Here is a 19506-nt window from a genome sequence, read left to right as displayed (position 1 = left end):
GGTTTCCCTTCTATTGCACCTGCTCACAGTGGGGAAAGCCAGTGAGTGGTGTGTTCTTTTACAGAGCAGTCAAGTCAGAGCTGCTGGGTATCTGAAAACATCTCCCTTCTGTTCCCTTTGCTCTTCTTTCCCACTGGTAGGAAGAGCAGTGAGAGCCTGTCATTCTCTGGGCTTCCCACAGCTGCTGTCACACCACTTGAAAACAGAGCCCAGGTGACCAGCGTTCCCAACCCATCCTGGGATGAGGCAATATGCGAGCTGCCATATGCTCCGGTGGGTTCCGGCTGACGCTGAGCAGGTGTACGGCATCCGGGCCAAGCATGTGGAGGGTGGCAGATTCACAGAGGGGAGGTACCGTTTTCAATTTACCAGAGGAAGACCTAGAAAATAACAGAGAGAGGGTGTATTTTCCTCTCTTCTGCTTCCCAGTCATTTCCTAAGAAGCAGAAGATGGTTCTGGTTTTCATTCTGAAAATCCAAGGAAACACTTTGAACATGATGCCCGTGCTGATTTAAAAATGATTCTCCAACGTTCAGAATCCATCAATTATCAAGATGCAGAAGCCTCCAGATATTTATAATGACAGCACTATCATTATGTTAAGTTATTATGACAAGAAAGGGAGGAGAACAGTTTAACCTCAGCCAAGGTGTGTGTACATGTCTGTGTGTGTGTGCTTTCTGTGCATCAATTTAGGATTCCAATAACAACTTTGCAATATACAGTCGTATCTCAATAACAATTTCTTACCTCTTAATATACCTGAGCATCTTTATTCCTCAATACATTTACATCTATATACTCCTTTTTAAATTAAATGTATCATCTCTGGTGGTGGGTGAGGGGAAGAGAAGGAAAGCCAAAGTTAAATGAATGGTACTCCATGAACAACCCAGGTCTAGTTCACTGATGTTGGCTCTGACGAATGCATCTTAATCAATGTGATTGCTTCTGCTCCCGTAAAAATGAGTGATTGGGACACATAAAATACGCTATCAACTTTTACCCCAAACTAAGCAGTTTAGATCATTTATTTCCATAAAATGAGACTGCATCGTATGTCAAGCTGGCGCATTTTCTGTGTGACTGACTTTAGAGACCAAGTTGACAATCTAAGTTCTAATTATTTGTACCCTCCCCGGTCTGTTGTTATAGGACGACGTGGGACTCTCCCAGAGGAGTGTCAGAATGGATGTTATGTGGGCTGACGGGAAGCAGCTGAAAACGATCCACTGGGTTTTTTAATGCAGATGATGCACGGGTCGGAGAGGACCCGAAGGGGATCGAAGAACCCTGATTGGAAGGTCTGAGTGTGTTCCATCTGTTACTCCTCTAGCCTTTTCATTAATGCTGTGTAAAGGCAAGCAGAGTCCCAGCTGGGGAAAAGTATCTAGATGTCTGCCAGGCCCAAGGCCTGAAACTCCCCTCCCATGGCAGGGTCAGATGCTTGTAGGAGCCTTGCAACTGTCCACCTTCAATTCCAGGTCAAAATGCAGTTCAGTTCCCCAAGGTGTTCAGAAAATAAGCATGACCTCGGTCAATCAGGTGGCCTTGGGTTTGCATCACAGCACTCCTGTGTCCTCACTGTGGGTCCATCAGAACATTAGTTACAGCCCTCATCTGAATTAAAATGGAAATTTCATCATGCAGATTCCAGAGCTACAGTAAGATGTATCTGTGAGACTTCAATAAGTCTGAGGCTTACTTCTTTCTCTACATTAAATACACTATGTGGATGAAGGAAAGAAAATGATAAAGAGGCAGCTGGTTTTATACTGCTGATGGTTTTTAAAACATGGAATATACTTGAAAAAGACTTCAACAAGCATTTTCAAATGCATTGGGTCTTTTTTCTTTCCAGCTTATCTTTCCTAATAGTTTAAAGAGAACATATCTGAAGCCAGACTGCCTGAGATTGGAATTCCAGTGCTACCACTTAGCACCTGTGCAACCTTGGACAAATAATTTAACCTCTCTGTGCCTTGTTTTTATGCTTCACATCATGGAAATATCAGTAATTATTTCATAGGATTGTTATGAGAATTCAATGAATGAGTACATGTAAAGCCCTTAGAATAGTGCTTACCACTTACTGCTGTTGTTACTGTTTTTCAAAAATACGTTAATATTATTGTCGCCACGTTCACTTCCCTTGCCTAGCTCTGCACTCAGGCATCTCATTCATTCCCACTGGGAAGAGATTGTTTCAGAAAGGAAATAAGAGCCTCATTTTGGTCTTTGAATTTTAAATACCTAGCTCTCAGGGAAATAGAAATGACTCAGAGCAGAGTGAAAAATATTGATACTAATAAGGCTTCCTGCTTCCCAGACTAGAACAGTGTTCTTGACATGTGAGAGCAAAGGAAGTGGAGGAGGAAGTCAGTGTAGCCAACATTAGTAGGTACCCGGAAGACATCTTGTCCCTGGCTTCACTGACCCTGTGTGGGGCCAGTAGTGGAAGGAATGATGTGAACTCTAGAGAATCCGTGGAATGTGACAGAGGAGGAGACGAGTGCTTCCATTCAGGTTGCTGTGTGTCCAGGCAGACAGCACTGGGATGAACCTCACAAAAATTCTCTATACCAGAGGCTGGTGTAGACACAAGGACTCCTTTGCATCTGAGAGGGGGACCAAATTATCCACTAGAAAAAGCCAGACCAGAAAGAGCCTTGAGGACTGGAAAAGAGATGATTCCTGAGGATCTGCATGAACTAAAGATCAAGGATCAGATGGCATGAGGGATGTTTTCACAGATATCAGCATGGACAAATAATGACCAGATGCCCCCCAATCCCACATCATGGCAATGTGGCCCTGAACTTGGATGCACTCAAGAGAAAAATAGGGGGGAATACGCAATAGACTGAAATTAAATTTCCATGTATTTCCACTTTTTGGATCTTTACAGAACCTAAATTGGGTTTCAGTAAATTCTTGAGACTTTGACTCAAAAACCTTTAACTGTGTGGATCACAACAAACTGTGGAAAATTCTTCAAGAGAAGGGAATACCAGGCCACCTTACCTGCCTCCTGAGAAATCTGTATGCAGAAGCAACAGTTAGAACTGGACATGAAACAACAGTGCAGTTCAGTTCAGTTCAGTCACTCAGTTGTGTCCGACTCTTTGTGACCCCATGAACTGCAGCACGCCAGGCCTCCCTGTCCATCACCAACTCCCGGAGTTTGCTCAAACTCACATCCATTGAGTCAGTGATGCCATCCAGCCATCTCATCCTCTGTCGTCCCCTTTTCCTCCTGCCCCCAATCCCTCCCAGCATCAGTCTTTTCCAGTGAGTCAACTCTTTGCATGAGGTGGCCAAAGTACTGGAGTTTCAGCTTTAGCATCATTCCTTCCAAAGAAATCCCAGGGCTGATCTCCTTTAGAATGGACTGGTTGGATCTCCCTCAAGAAAATTAGAGATACCAAGGGAACATTTCATGCAAAGATGGGCTTGATAAAGGTCAGAAATGGTATGGACCTAACAGAAGCAGAAGATATTAAGAAGAGGTGGCAAGAATACACAGAAGAACTGTACCAAAAAGATCTTCACAACCCAGATAATCACGATGGTGTGATCACTCACCTAGAGCCAGACATCCTGGAATAGAACAACAGACTGGTTCCAAATAGGAAAAGGATTACATCAAGGCTGTATATTGTCACCCTGCTTATTTAACTTACATGCAGAGTACATCATGTGAAATTTCGGGCTGGACGAAGCTCAAGCTGGAATCAACCTTGCCAGGAGAAATATCAATAACCTCAGATATGCAGATGACATCACCCTTATTGCAAAAAGCGAAGAACTAAAGAGCTTCTTGATTAAAGTGAAAGAGGAGAGTGAAAAAGTTGCTTAAAGCTCAACATTCAGAAAACAAAGATCATGGCATCTGGTCCCATCACTTTATGGGAAATAGATGGGGAAACAGTGGAAACAGTGTCAGACTTTATTTTTTGGGGCTCCAAAATCACTGCAGATGGTGATTGCAGCCATGAAATGAAAAGACACTTGCTTCTTGGAAGAAATGCTATGACCAATCTAGACAGCATATTAAAAAGCAGAGACATTACTTTTCCAACAAAGGTCTGCCTAGTCAAGGCTATGGTTTTTCCAGTGGTCATGTATGGATGTGAGATTGAGACTATAAAGAAAGCTGAGCACCAAAGAATTGATGCTTTTGAACTGTGGTGTTGGAGAAGACTCTTGAGAGTCCCATGTCTGCAAGCAGATCCAAACTAGTCAATCCTAAAGGAGATCAGTCCTGAATATTCATTGGAAGGAATGATTCTGAAGCTGAAGCTCCAATACTTTGGCCACCTGACATGAAGAACTGACTCACTGGAAAAGACCCTGATGCTGGGAAAGCCTGAAGGCGGGAGGAGAAGGGGATGACAGAGGATGAGATGCTTGGATGGCATCACTGACTCGATGAACATGAGTTTGAGCAAGTTCCAGGAGTTGGTGATGGACAAGGAAGCCTGGTGTGCTGCAGTCCATGGGGTCACAAAGAGTCAAACACAACTGAGCGACGGAACTGAAGTGAAATTTTTGAGGAAGTTCTCTTACATACTGGAGTTTATAGACCAAGATTCATATCTATTACATGTATAAAAGGATTTGTGGAAGAGCACCTTTAAATGGATGACTGGATGAGTTATTTGGTTTTAATTTAAAATGATCTCTGAAACATTCCATGTGGCTTCCCTTGTGGCTCAGATGGTAAAGAAACTGCCTGCCATGAAGGAGAACCCGGGTTGGATCCTTGAGTCGGGAAGATCCCCTGGAGAAGGGACTTGGTACAAACTCCAGTATTCTTGCCTGGAAAATTCCATGGATGGAGGAGCCTGGTGGGCTACAGTTAATGTGACTGCAAAGAGTCAGACATGACTGAGCAACTAACACTTTGACTTTCATCTATTGAAACACATTTTTAAAACCTTATTGTGTAACAGTCCAAATATACATGCAAAGAGAAATATACCCACATAACCATTTCCCATCTTCAACGAGTATCAATTTGGAGTAACTTTGTTCTATTAACCCTCCTACATAACTCCAACCCCTAAACCCCTTTATTATTTTGAACCCAATCACAGACATCTTATTACTTCATTAGTTCAGTTAGTAACCTAAAATAAATGTTCTTTTTAAAATATGTAACTATAATATCATTAATCTACATAACTATAATAATTTCATCATTAAAATCCACTGTGAGATATTCCTAATTATCTCATAAATGTTTTATAGTTTTTTGAATCAATATCGAAACAATATCTACAGATTACATTTTTATGGATTTCTCACATCTTTTAAAAATTACAGCTTCTCCTCTTTTGTTTTCCCTTACAATTTATTTGTAAAGAAATCAAATTATTAATGATGCTCTATAGTATTTCTCACAGTCTGGATTTTGTTACTTGATAATTCTATGGTAATATTTAACATCTTCTACCACTGTACTTCCCATAAAGTGAGAGTTATACCTAGAAGCTTGATTTGACTTGTTGATACTTTGTCAAAAAATTTTTCATAGAATGTATTTCGTAATTCCCATAGGAGGCACATAGTGTCTGGTTTTCTTCTTTGTGTGATGCTAGTAGCCACTGATGATAATTACCTAGACCCACTCTTTTATTAGAGGCCTGCAAAATGGTGATCTTCTAATTCTTTAAGTTATTTGTTATCTGGGATACTTTTATAAAAATAAACCTCCAGATATTTGGTAATCATGAGATTGTATAGGAAAAGCAGGTGGAATACTTAATTCTTTCTCATTACCAGTTTTCAGAAAAACAAAATTGAGAATTGGTTTTTTAGCAAACTTCATTTGTCACTGGCTTTTTTCCCTTTTTATTGAAGTATGGTTGGTTTAAAATATTACATTATTTTTAGGTGTACAACATACTGACTCAATGTTTTTATAGATTATACTCCAATTGGTTATTACAAAATAATGGCTATATTTCACTGAGCTGTACAACGTATCCCTGTTGCCTATTTTATACATAGTAGTTTGTAACTCAATTCCATGCTCCGCCTTTCCTTCCCTATTGTCAACCACTAGTTTGTTCCTGTATCTGTGAGTTTGCTTCTATTTTTTTATATACATTTGTTTTTATTTTTTGGATTCCATCTATAAGTGATGAGAGTTTCTGTCTTTGTCTGGCTTATTTCACTAAGCATAATATCTTCTAGGACCATCACGCTGTTGGAAATGGCAGCGCTTCATTATTTTTTATGACTGAATAATATTCCTCTGTGTGTGTGTGTGTGTGTGTGTGTGTGTGTGTGTGTGTGTACACATATATGCACACATACAGAGGGCTTCCCTTTTGGCTCAGATGGTAAAGAATCCACCTGCAATGCAGGAGACCTCGGTTCAATCCCTGGGTCAGGAAGACCCACCTGGAGAAGGGAATGGCTACCCACCCTAGTATTCTTGCCTGGAGAATCCCATGGACAGAGGACCCTGACGAGCTACACTCCATGGGTCGCAAAGAGTCAGACACGTTGAGTGACTAACACTTTCACTTTTTCACACATATATATACAATCATCTTCTTTATCTTTCTGTCTGTTGTTGGACACTTAGGGTGCTTCCATAGCTTGGCTATTATAAATAATGCTGCTATGAACATTGAGGTGCATGCCTCTATTTTGTTTCCATTTTTTTCTGATACATACTGAGGAGTGGGATTGCTGAATGATGTAGTTTTTCATTTTTTGAGGAACCTCCATACTGTTTTCCATGGCAGTTGTACCAATTTACACACCCACCAACAGAATATGACAGTTCCCTTTTCTCCACATTCTTGCCAACATTTGTTACTTGTCGTCTTTTTGGTGATTGCTATTCTGACACATGTGAGGTGATACTGTGGTTTTGATTTGCATTTCTCTGATGATTAGCAGTGATGAGAATCTTTTCATGTGCCTGTTGGTCACTGTATGTCTTCTTTGGAAAAATGTCTATTAGGTTTTCATTCATTTCTTTAAATCATTTTTTGATAGTTGCAGCAGTGATTTTTATATTTTAGATGTTAACCTCTTATTGGTCATATTATTTGCATATATTTTCTCCCATTCTGTAGACTGTCTTTTTGCTGTGTCCATGATTACCTCTGCTTTTAATTTTAGTCTAATTAAAATTAGATTAATTAATCAATTAGTCCCATTTGTATTTCTTTTTTAAATGTCACGTTATCATTGATTTTTCATATTTTTGGTGTTTTAACCCATACATTTTATTATGCCTTTAGACTTCCGTGGTGGCTCAGATGGTAAAGCATCTGTCTACAATGTAGACAGGTTCGATCCCTGCATGGGGAAGATCTCCTGGAGAAGGAAATGGCAACCCACTCTAGTATTCTTGCCTGGAAAATCCCATGGACAGAGGAGCCTGCCAGGCTACAGTCCATGGGGTCTCAAAGAGTCAGACATGGCTAAGTGACTTCACTTTCACTTTCTTTCAGATGCACAAAATGCCTCATCTTGGTCTAGTGGGAATCTGTTCACATTGGTTCCTGAGTCCTTTTGGCATGGCCCCAATAGTTTCTGATAGCTTCCTTACTTTCTGGTATAATAAGGTATTTTAAGCTCATCTTGCATATTTTCTGTCATGGAGCTAGAATCTGTAGTTTCTCCATTCTGCCTCCTATAGTAGGTAAAGATCTTCAGATAACACAATTTGTATGCTGGTGGTGCTTCTTGCTACCAAATCTGTTGTTATTTTTAAGTCTTTTCAGTGTACGATGCTATGCATTATAAATATGTACTTATATTTCCAGTTCCGATGATAATATACAGGTTAAATTTAAACTTTATTTTATATTTTTTCTACCGTACTAAAACTCCTTGGACCTAAAGATAGTGATTATGTTAAAGTGATATTGCTTTACTATATTATATTAACTATATATAAAAATACATTGTATGTGTAATAGTTTCAGAATAACAACATCAGTATCATTATAATATTATTACATGAAAACATTTTAAAATTTCTTTCTACAGTTTTGTCCTTAAGGTGGCTTTCCAGGTGTTGCCAGTGGTAAGGAACCTGCCTGTCAATGCAGGAGACACAAGAGACAAGGGTTCGATCGCTGGGTTGGGAAGATCCCATCGAGGAGGAAATGGCAACTCTTTCCTGTATTTTTTTGCCTGGAAGATTCCATGAACAGAGAAGCCTGGTGGGCTGCAAAGAATCAAAAGTGATTGAGCTACTGAGCACAACACACAGAGTCCTTAAGGTATACCCCTCTAAAGATGTGTAGATAAACTACTCTGTTTAAATCACTTGAAAATGTTCTTCTCTATAAGCTCTACCCACAAATTTATATCAATTTAACTTTTGCTTCTTTTTGGGGGGAATTTTTTTAAACTTTGCTATATAATTGTGTAGACAAGGTTTATTCAGAGAAGTCTAGCTACTGTCCCTACCCCATTTATTTTGTTCCTTCTCCATCCATTCTTCACCTTCAAATTTTCTCTCTATATGATTGATATGAGGATGAATTGATTTAATGCATAGAGAGTGAATAGTCTATATTTTAGGTATTCAGAAAATGACAGCTATCATTATGGGAAAGGCATATGACTGGTTATTGTCTCTGAAATTTCCAGATTTAACTACTCTCTACCATACTCCATTGAGTGGTGACTTTTTGTCTTGACTGAACCCTGATTTGTATACGTAAGTAATTTAAAACTACTTCTTTGGAAACATCAAGCTTCTACTTGAGTGTTAGACGTGTTATGGCTTTCCTCCGGTGACATATAAAGTGGGCAGGAAAGTTGTAATAGTGAAAAAAGCCCAAGATTCAATGTTAGAAAAGTGCTGGTTCAAATCTCACATTTGTTATTTATTAGCTGTTTTATGAGATAGATTTCTTAGCCTCTCTGAGCCTTAATTTCCCACAAATATAACAGTGATGATCATGTCCGATATTATTATTGTAAGAATTAAATGAGCAAGCATAAAGATGGCGGAGGAATAGGACAGGAAGACCACTTTCTCCCTCACAAATTCCTCAAAAGAACATTTCAACACCGAGCAAACTCCACAAAACAACTTATGTAGGCTGGCAGAGGACATCAGGCAACCAGAAAAGCAGACCATTGTCTTCCAAAACAGAGAGAAGAAACCCAGCTCCACCCACCAGAACCCCAACACAAGCCTCCCTAACCAGGAAACCTTGACAAGCCACTGATAAAACCCCACCCACAGTGAGGAAGCTCCATAATAAAGAGAACTCCACAAATTACCAGAATATAAAAAGGCCACCCCAAACGCAGCAATATAACCAAGATGAAGAGACAGAGGAATACTCAGCAGGTAAAGGAACAGGAGAGTTGCCCACCAAACCAAACAAAAGAGGAAGAAGTAGGGAATCTACCTGAGAAGGAATTCCGAATATTGATAGTGAAAATGATCCAAAAACTTGAAATCAAAATGGAATCACAGATAAATAGCCTAGAGACAAGGATTGAGAAGATGCAAGAAAGGTTTAACAAGGACCTAGAAGAAATAAACAAGAGTCAAAATATAATGAATAATGCAATAAATGAGATCAGAAACACTCTGGAGGCAACAAATAGTAGAATAACGGAGGCAGAAGATAGGATTAGTGAAATAGAAGATAGAATGGTAGAAATAAATGAATCAGAGAGGAAACAAGAAAAACGAATTAAAAGAAACGAGGACAATCTCAGAGACCTCCAGGACAATATGAAACGCTCCAACATTCGAATTATAGGAGTCCCAGAAGAAGAAGACAGAAAGAAAGATCATGAGAAAATCCTTGAGGAGATAATAGTTGAAAACTTCCCTAAAATGGGGAAGGAAATAATCACCCAAGTCCAAGAAACACAGAGAGTTCCAAATAGGATAAACCCAAGGCAAAACACCCCAAGACACATATTAATCAAATTAACAAAGATCAAACACAAAGAACAAATATTAAAAGCAGCAAGGGAAAAACAACAAATAACACACAAGGGGATTCCCATAAGGATAACAGCTGATCTTTCAATAGAAACTCTTCAGGCCAGGAGGGAATGGCAAGACATACTTAAAGTGATCAAAGACAATAACCTACAGCCCAGATTACTGTACCCAGCAAGGATCTCATTCAAATACGAAGGAGAAATCAAAAGCTTTACAGACAAGCAAAAGCTGAGAGAATTCAGCACCACCAAACCAGCTCTCCAACAAATTCTAAAGGATGTTCTCTAGACAGGAAACACGAAAAGGGTGTATAAACCCGAACCCAAAACAATAAAGTAAATGGTAACGGGATCATACTTATCAATAATTACCTTAAACGTAAATGGGTTGAACGCCCCAACCAAAAGGCAAAGACTGGCCGAATGGATACAAAAACAAGACCCCTCTATATGCTGCTTACAAGAGACCCACCTCAAAACAAGGGACACATACAGACTGAAAGTGAAGGGCTGGAAAAAGATATACCACGCAAATAGAGACCAAAAGAAAGCAGGAGTGGCAATACTCATATCCGATAAAATAGACTTTAAAACAAAGGCTGTGAAAAGAGACAAAGAAGGCCACTACATAATGATCAAAGGATCAAACCAAGAAGAAGATATAACAATTATAAATATATATGCACCCAATATAGGAGCACCGCAATATGTAAGACAAATGCTACCAAGTATGAAAGGGGAAATCAACAATAACACAATAATAGTGGGAGACTTTAATACCCCACTCACACCTATGGACAGATCAACTAAACAGAAAATTAACAAAGAAATGCAAACTTTAAATGATACATTAGGTCAATTAGACCTAATTGATATCTATAGGACATTTCACCCCAAAACAATGAATTTCACCTTTTTTTCAAGTGCTCATGGAACCTTCTCCAGGATAGATCACATCCTGGGCCATAAATCTAAACTTGATAAATTCAAAAAAATCGAAATCATTCCAAGCATCTTTTCTGACCATAATGCATTAAGATTAGATCTCAATTACAGGAGAAAAACTACTAAAAATTCCAACATATGGAGGTTGAACAACACACTTCTGAATAACCAACAAATCACAGAAGAAATCAAAAAAGAAATCAAAATATGCATAGAAACTAATGAAAATGAAAACACAACAACCCAAAACCTGTGGGACACTATAAAAGCAGTGCTAAGAGGAAAGTTCATAGCAATACAGGCATACCTAAAGAAACAAGAAAAAAGTCAAATAAATAACCTAACTCTACAACTAAAGCAACTAGAAAAGGAAGAATTGGAGAACCCCAGAGTCAGTAGAAGGAAAGAAATCTTAAAAATTAGGGCAGAAATAAATGCAAAAGAAACAAAAGAGACCATAGCAAAAATCAACAAAGCCAAAAGCTGGTTCTTTGAAAGGATAAATAAAATTGACAAACTACTAGCCAGACTCATCAAGAAGCAAAGAGAGAAAAATCAAATCAATAAAATTAGAAATGAAAATGGAGAGATCACAACAGCCAACACAGAAATACAAAGGATCATAAGAGACTACTATCAGCAGTTGTATGCCAATAAAATGGACAACGTGGAAGAAATGGACAAATTCTTAGAAAAGTACAATTTTCCAAAACTGAACCAGGAAGAAATAGAAAATCTTAACAGACCCATCACAAGCACGGAAATTGAAACTGTAATCAGAAATCTTCCAGCAAACAAAAGCCCAGGTCCAGACGGCTTCACAGCTGAATTCTACCAAAAATTTAGAGAAGAGCTAACACCTATCCTACTCAAACTCTTCCAGGAAATTGCAGAGGAAGGTAAACTTCCAAACTCATTCTATGAGGCCACCATCACCCTAATACCAAAACCTGACAAAGATGTCACAAAAAAAGAAAACTACAGGCCAATATCACTGATGAACATAGATGCAAAAATCCTCAACAAAATTCTAGCAATCAGAATCCAACAACACATTAAAAAGATCATACACCATGACCAAGTGGGCTTTATCCCAGGGATGCAAGGATTCTTCAATATCCGCAAATCAATCAATGTAATTCACCACATTAACAAATTGAAAAATAAAAACCATATGATTATCTCAATAGATGCAGAGAAGGCCTTTGACAAAATTCAACATCCATTTATGATAAAAACTCTCCAGAAAGCAGGAATAGAAGGAACATACCTCAACATAATAAAAGCTATATATGACAAACCCACAGCAAACATTATCCTCAATGGTGAAAAATTGAAAGCATTTCCCCTAAAGTCAGGAACAAGACAAGGGTGTCCACTTTCACCGCTACTGTTCAACATAGTTCTGGAAGTTTTGGCCACAGCAATCAGAGCAGAAAAAGAAATAAAAGGAATCCAAATTGGAAAAGAAGAAGTAAAACTCTCACTGTTTGCAGATGACATGATCCTCTACATGGAAAACCCTAAAGACTCCACCAGAAAATTACTAGAGCTCATCAATGAATATAGTAAAGTTGCAGGATATAAAATCAACACACAGAAATCCCTTGCATTCCTATACACTAATAATGAGAAAGTAAAAAAAGAAATAAAGGAAAAAATTCCATTCACCATTGCAACGAAAAGAATAAAATACTTAGGAATATATCTACCTAAAGAAACTAAAGACCTATATATAGAAAACTATAAAACACTGATGAAAGAAATCAAAGAGGACACTAATAGATGGAGAAATATACCATGTTCATGGATCGGAAGAATCAATATAGTGAAAATGAGTATACTACCCAAAGCAATTTACAAATTCAATGCAATCCCTTTCAAGCTACCAGCCATATTTTTCACAGAACTAGAACAAATAATTTCAAGATTTGTATGGAAATACAAAAAACCTCGAATTGCCAAAGCAATCTTGAGAAAGAAGAATGGAACTGGAGGAATCAACTTGCCTGACTTCAGGCTCTACTACAAAGCCACAGTCATCAAAACAGTATGGTACTGGCACAAAGACAGACATATAGATCAGTGGAACAAAATAGAAAGCCCAGAGATAAATCCACACACATATGGACACCTTATCTTTGACAAAGGAGGCAAGAATATACAATGGAGTAAAGACAATCTCTTTAACAAGTGGTGCTGGGAAAACTGGTCAACCACTTGTAAAAGAATGAAACTAGATCACTTTCTAACACCGCACACAAAAATAAACTCAAAATGGATTAAAGATCTAAATGTAAGACCAGAAACTATAAAACTCCTAGAGGAGAACATAGGCAAAACACTCTCTGACATAAATCACAGCAGGATCCTCTATGATCCACCTCCCAGAATTCTGGAAATAAAAGCAAAAATAAACAAATGGGATCTAATTAAAATTAAAAGCTTCTGCACAACAAAGGAAAATATAAGCAAGGTGAAAAGACAGCCTTCTGAATGGGAGAAAATAATAGCAAATGAAGCAACTGACAAACAACTAATCTCAAAAATATACAAGCAACTTATGCAGCTCAATTCCAGAAAAATAAACGACCCAATCAAAAAATGGGCCAAAGAACTAAATAGACATTTCTCCAAAGAAGACACACGGATGGCTAACAAACACATGAAAAGATGCTCAACATCGCTCATTATTAGAGAAATGCAAATCAAAACCACAATGAGGTACCACTTCACACCAGTCAGAATGGCTGCAATCCAAAAATCTGCAAGCAATAAATGCTGGAGAGGGTGTGGAGAAAAGGGAACCCTCCTACACTGTTGGTGAGAATGCAAACTAGTACAGCCACTATGGAGAACAGTGTGGAGATTCCTTAAAAAATTGCAAATAGAACTACCTTATGACCCAGCAATCCCACTGCTGGGCATACACACCGAGGAAACCAGAATTGAAAGAGACACATGTACCCCAATGTTCATCGCAGCACTGTTTATAATAGCCAGGACATGGAAACAACCTAGATGTCCATCAGCAGATGAATGGATAAGAAAGCTGTGGTACATATACACAATGGAGTATTACTCAGCCGTTAAAAAGAATTCATTTGATTCAGTTCTGATGAGATGGATGAAACTGGAGCCAATTATACAGAGTGAAGTAAGCCAGAAAGAAAAACACCAATACAGTATACTAACACATACATATGGAATTTAGAAAGATGGCAATGATGACCCTGTATGCAAGACAGGAAAAAAGACACAGCTGTGTATAATGAACTTTTGGACTCAGAGGGAGAGGGAGAGGGTGGGATGATTTGGGAGAATGGCATTCTATCATGTATACTATCATGTAAGAATTGAATTGCCAGTCTATGTCTGACGCAGGATACAGCATGCTTGGGGCTGGTGCATGGGGATGACCCACAGAGATGTCATGGGGGGGGAGGTGGAAGGGGGGTTCATGTTTGGGAACACATGTAAGAATTAAAAGATTTTAAAATTAAAAAAATAAAAAAATAAATAATAAAATTAAAAAAATATAATTAAGAAAAAAAAAAAAGAATTAAATGAGCAGACGCATAGAAAGTGACCGACATAGTACCTAGAATATACTGGTGTTCAAGGAAAGCTTTACTTTTTACCTTTATTTAAAAACTTAATCTATATGAAAACTATCAGCAGTGATAGGGAACAAACAGGTCTTTCTTTGAGCAGCACTTACCAAATTTCTGTTCTGTTTGCTTATCCTAGAGAACTCATCCCTGTTCAGTTCAGTTGCTCAGTCATGTCCGACTCTTGGTGACCCCATGGACTGCAGCACACCAGGCTCCCCTGTCCATCATCAACTCTCAGAGCTTGCTCAAACTCATGTCTGTCAAGTTGGTGATGCCATCCAACCATCTCATCCTCTATCATCCACTTCTCCTCCTGGCTTCAATCTTTCCCAGCATCAGAGTCTTTTCCAATAAGTCAATTCTTCATATCAGGTGGCCAAAGTACTGGAGTTTCAGCTTCAGCATCAGTCCCTCCAATGATATTCAGGACTGATTTCCTTTAGGATGGACTGTTTGGATCTCCTTATAGTCCAAGGGACCCTCAAGAGTCTTCTCCAACACCACAGTTCAAAATCATCAACTCTTTGGCACTGTTTTCTTTATAGTCCCACTCTCACATCCATATACGACTACTGGAAAAACCAAATTTTGACTAGACAGACCTTTGTTGGCAAAGTAATGTCTCTGCTTTTTAATATGCTGTCTAGGTTGGTCATAGCATTTCTTTCAAGGGCAAATATCTTTAAATTTCATGGCTGCTTTAATCATCTGCTTTGATTTTGGAGTCCCCAAATATAAAGTCTGTCACTGTTTCCATTGTTTCCCCATCTATTTGCCATGAAGTCATGGGGCTGGATGCCATGATCTTAGTTTTCTGAATGTTGACTTTTAAGCCAACTTTTTCACTCTCTTCTTTCACTTTCATCAAGAGGCTCTTTAGTTCTTCGCTTTCTGCCCTAAGGGTGTGTCATCTGCGTATCTGAGGCTATGGATATTTCTCCCAGCAATCTTTATTCCAGCTTGAGCTTCATCCAGCCCGAAATTTCGCATGATGTACTCTGCATATAAATTAAATAAGCATGTGACAATATATAGCATTGACTTACTTCTTTCCCCATTTGGAACCAGTCTGTTGTTCCATGTCCAGTTTAAACTGTTGCTTCTTGACCTGCATACAGATTTCTCAGGAAGCAGGTAAGGTGGTCTGGTATTCCCATCTCTTGAAGAATTTTCCACAGTTTGTTGTGATCCACACAGTCAAAGGCTTTGACATAGTCAATAAAACAGATTTAGATGTTTTTTTTTGGAACTCTCTTGCTTTTATGATGATCCAACAGATGTTGGCAATTAGATCTCTGGTTCCCCTGCCTTTTCTAAATCCACCTTGAACATCTGGAAGTTCACGGTTCACCAACTGTTGAAGCTTGGCTTGGAGGATTTTGACCATTACTTTGCTAGCATGTGAGATGACTGCAATTATGCAGTAGTTTGAACCTTCTTTGGCATTGTCTTTCTTTGGGATTGGAATGAAAACTGACCTTTTCCAGTCCTGGGGCCACTGCTGAGTTTTTCAACTGGCAGAGTTTTGCTGGCATATTGAGTGCAGGATTTTCACAGCATCATCTTTTAGGATTTGAAATAGCTCCACTGGAATTCCATCACCTCCACTAGTTTTGTTCATTGTGATGCTTCCTAAGGCCCACTGGACTTCAGATTCCAGGATGTCTGGCTCTAGGTGAGTGATCACACCATCATTGTTATTTGCGTCATGAAGAGCTTTTTTGTATAGTTCTCCTGTGTATTCTTGCCACCTCTTCTTAATATCTTCTGCTTCTGTTAAGTCCATACCATTTCTGTCCTTTATTGTGCCCATCTTTGCATGAAATGTTTCCTTGGTATCTCTAATTTTCTTGAAGAGATCTCTAGTCTTTCCCATTCTATTGTTTTCCTCTATTTCTTTGCACTGATCACTGAGGAAGGCTTTCTTATGTCTCCTTGCTATTCTTTGGAATTCTGCATTCAAACTGCTATCTTTCCCTTTCTCCTTTGCCTTTTGTTTCTCTTCTTTTCTCAGCTATTTGTAAGGCCTCCTCAGACAGCCATTTTGTTTTTTTGCATTTCTTTTTCTTAGGGATGGTCTTGATGACTGCCTCCTGTACAATGTCATGAACCTCTGTCCATAGTTCTTCAGGCATTCTGTCTGTCAGAGCTAAACCTTTGAATCTATTTGTCACTTCTACTGTATAATTGTACAGGATTTGATTTACATCATACCTGAATGGTCTAGTGGTTTTCCCTACTTTCTTCAATTAAAGTTTGAATTTGGCAATAAGGAGTTCATGATCTGAGCCACATTCTGCTCCTGGTCTTGTTTTTCCTGACTGTATGGAGCTTTTCCATCTTTGGCTGCAAAGAATATAATCAATCTGATTTCAGTGTTGACCATCTGGTGATGTCCATGTGTAGAGTCTTCTCTTGTGTTGTTGGAAGAGGGTGTTTGCTATGACCAGTGCATTCTCTTGGCAAAACTCTATTAGTCTTTGCCCTGCTTCATTATGTACTCCAAGGCCAAATTTTCCTGTTACTCCAGGTGTTTCCTGACTTCCTACTTTTGCATTCCAGTCCCCAATAATGAAAAGGACATCTTTTGGGGGTGTTAGTTCTAGACAGTCTTATAAGTCTTCATAGAACCATTCAACTTCAGCTTCTTCAGAAATACTGGTTGGGGCATAGACTTGGATTACTGTGATACTGAATGGTTTGCCTTGGAAACAAACAGAGATCATTCCGTCATTTTTAAGATTGCATCCAAGTACTGCACTTCGGACTCTTGCTGACTGTGATGGCTACTCCATTTCTTCTAAGGGATTCATGCCCACAGTAGCAGATATAATGGTCATCTCAGTTAAATTCATCCCTGTACCATTGTCCATCCATTTTCACGCTATGTGCACCTCCAGATTCCCACTCCACCCTGCTCGTTGCCTCTGAACACTGACCTACATGAAATGACTGTATCAAAGGGATCCATGTCCTCTAGCTTCCTGTTGAGTCTGGCCAAAGGCCAGGAGATTTGTGAATTGATCAAGGAATTTGTGGAGAAGGCAATGGCACCCCACTCCCTTGCCTGGAGAATCCCAGGGATGGCGGAGCCTGGTGGGCTGCTGTCCATGGGTCCGCACAGAGTCGGACACGACTGAAGCTGCTTAGCAGCAGCAGCAAGGAATTTGTTCCTCTAGCTCCCTTTCCTGTAAGGGTGCTCCTTCAACGGTTCCTCTCCGGAAGTCCTGTACTGCCTCACGTTGATTTCCCTAAATTGTCCCCACACCTTTGTAAGGAGTCCTTTTACTCAACTCCAATTACCCAGTTTGAGTGATGCCATCTGTTTCCTGCAGAGACTCTGATTGATACAATTTCCAATCAAGAAAATAATGAGATTGTTAGTCTAAGGAGCACATCTTGCCTCAATTCCTTCAGTTATTTTGAAGTCCTAGAAGTGAAAGTGTTAGTCGCTGAGCTGTGTCTGACTCTTTGTAGCCCTATGGACTGCAGTCCACTAGGCTCCTCTGTCCATGGAATTCTCCAGGCAAGAATACTGCAGTGGGTTACCATTCCCTTCTCCCATCCCAGGGATCAGACCCAAGTCTCCTGCATTGCAGACAAACTCTTTATAGTCTGAGCCACTAGGAAGTCCTTCTGAAGTCCTAAACTCACATAAATTTGGAATTAATTGAAAAGCAGAATACCTAGACTTCAGTAAATTATCCCAAACAGCAAGTCACTCAACCAGTTTTGCCTGAACCTCTCTGGTCACATGCTATGTCCATTCTGCAAGTTTAATAAATGTCCTATTGAACACAGCATCCATTATTGTGGTCAATGTCTGTGATATGGTAACGTGAAAAGAGATATACGCTGGGACTACTGCTCTGTAATTTACTGGTTACCAAACTATATTTCTCTGAGCTTCAATCTATTCTTCTGTAAAATGAGACAGAAATACTTATAAATTTGTATTAGTGACGGAAAAAAAAGCTTTCTAAAGAGCTCTATAAATATTCATGCATAGTATGAATATATTAAACTTCTTTAAAAATTTAGTACTTAAAGAAAACTAAAGTTTTCTTTACTTTCTTTTACTAGCTTACTAAAGTAAGCTTTGCTTACTCTGTCCTGTTGAAAACAAGTATATGACTCATTTGCTTATAAGAAATGCACAATTAACTGTAATATTTCATTACACTTTGCTGGTATTTTTATATCTTGTCTTTCTACATGATTTTCACTCCTATTTTGACAAGGAATGTTATATGCATGTACACGTACATGCATGTTATATTTTAAGCTATATCAAATTATTTGGGTGAAGAAGGATGGGGTCTAAACAAACAAGCCAATACATTAAAAAAAAATAATTTATCCATAACTGTACAGATTCTGGGGTGAAGACTCTCACACCTTTCAGCAACATTCCTCTTAATTCTGCACCCAAGCAGTGTTCATAGTAATGGTCCCAGCCTTCTGTGTTTATGATTCATTATTTGAAAATCAGCAAGATTGACATCTGTCTACCCATAAAAGGTGTTGTATAAGTATTACTATAATACATATTTTACAATCCCTGTCCTACAGTTTATTGGTACGAGGAGAATAGGAGAAAGGGAAGGAAGAGAAGAAGGAAGAAGTGAGGTAAAAAGGGGAGGAGAAGGTTGTAATATCCATTTCAAGCTTTTTTTCAACTTTCATTCCCAAGTAAGGGTCTAGAATTATTACCATCAGTACAGCATATTCACCTCTGCCCATCAATGTTATTCTGTTGGTTCCTGTTCACCATATGACTCTGTTCATGAATATTCTGTTCTTATTCCACGGAGAGAGGGGCTCAGTTCAGCTCCCTCCCAGCCAATCACCACTGCTTACAGGAGACCACATCCTTTCTCCAAGTCCAGTCAAATCCAGGACTGGTGAGACACAATTGCCTAATTTTCAAATCAATGGGACAGAAGCTAGAACATAAGCTTTATCTGTTAGAATAAAGTGGCATGCTTGAACTCT

The sequence above is a fragment of the Budorcas taxicolor genome, chromosome 8 (genome assembly GCF_023091745.1).
Source record: "Budorcas taxicolor isolate Tak-1 chromosome 8, Takin1.1, whole genome shotgun sequence".
NCBI lineage: Eukaryota > Metazoa > Chordata > Mammalia > Artiodactyla > Bovidae > Budorcas > Budorcas taxicolor.
This window is presented reverse-complemented; position numbering follows the sequence as displayed.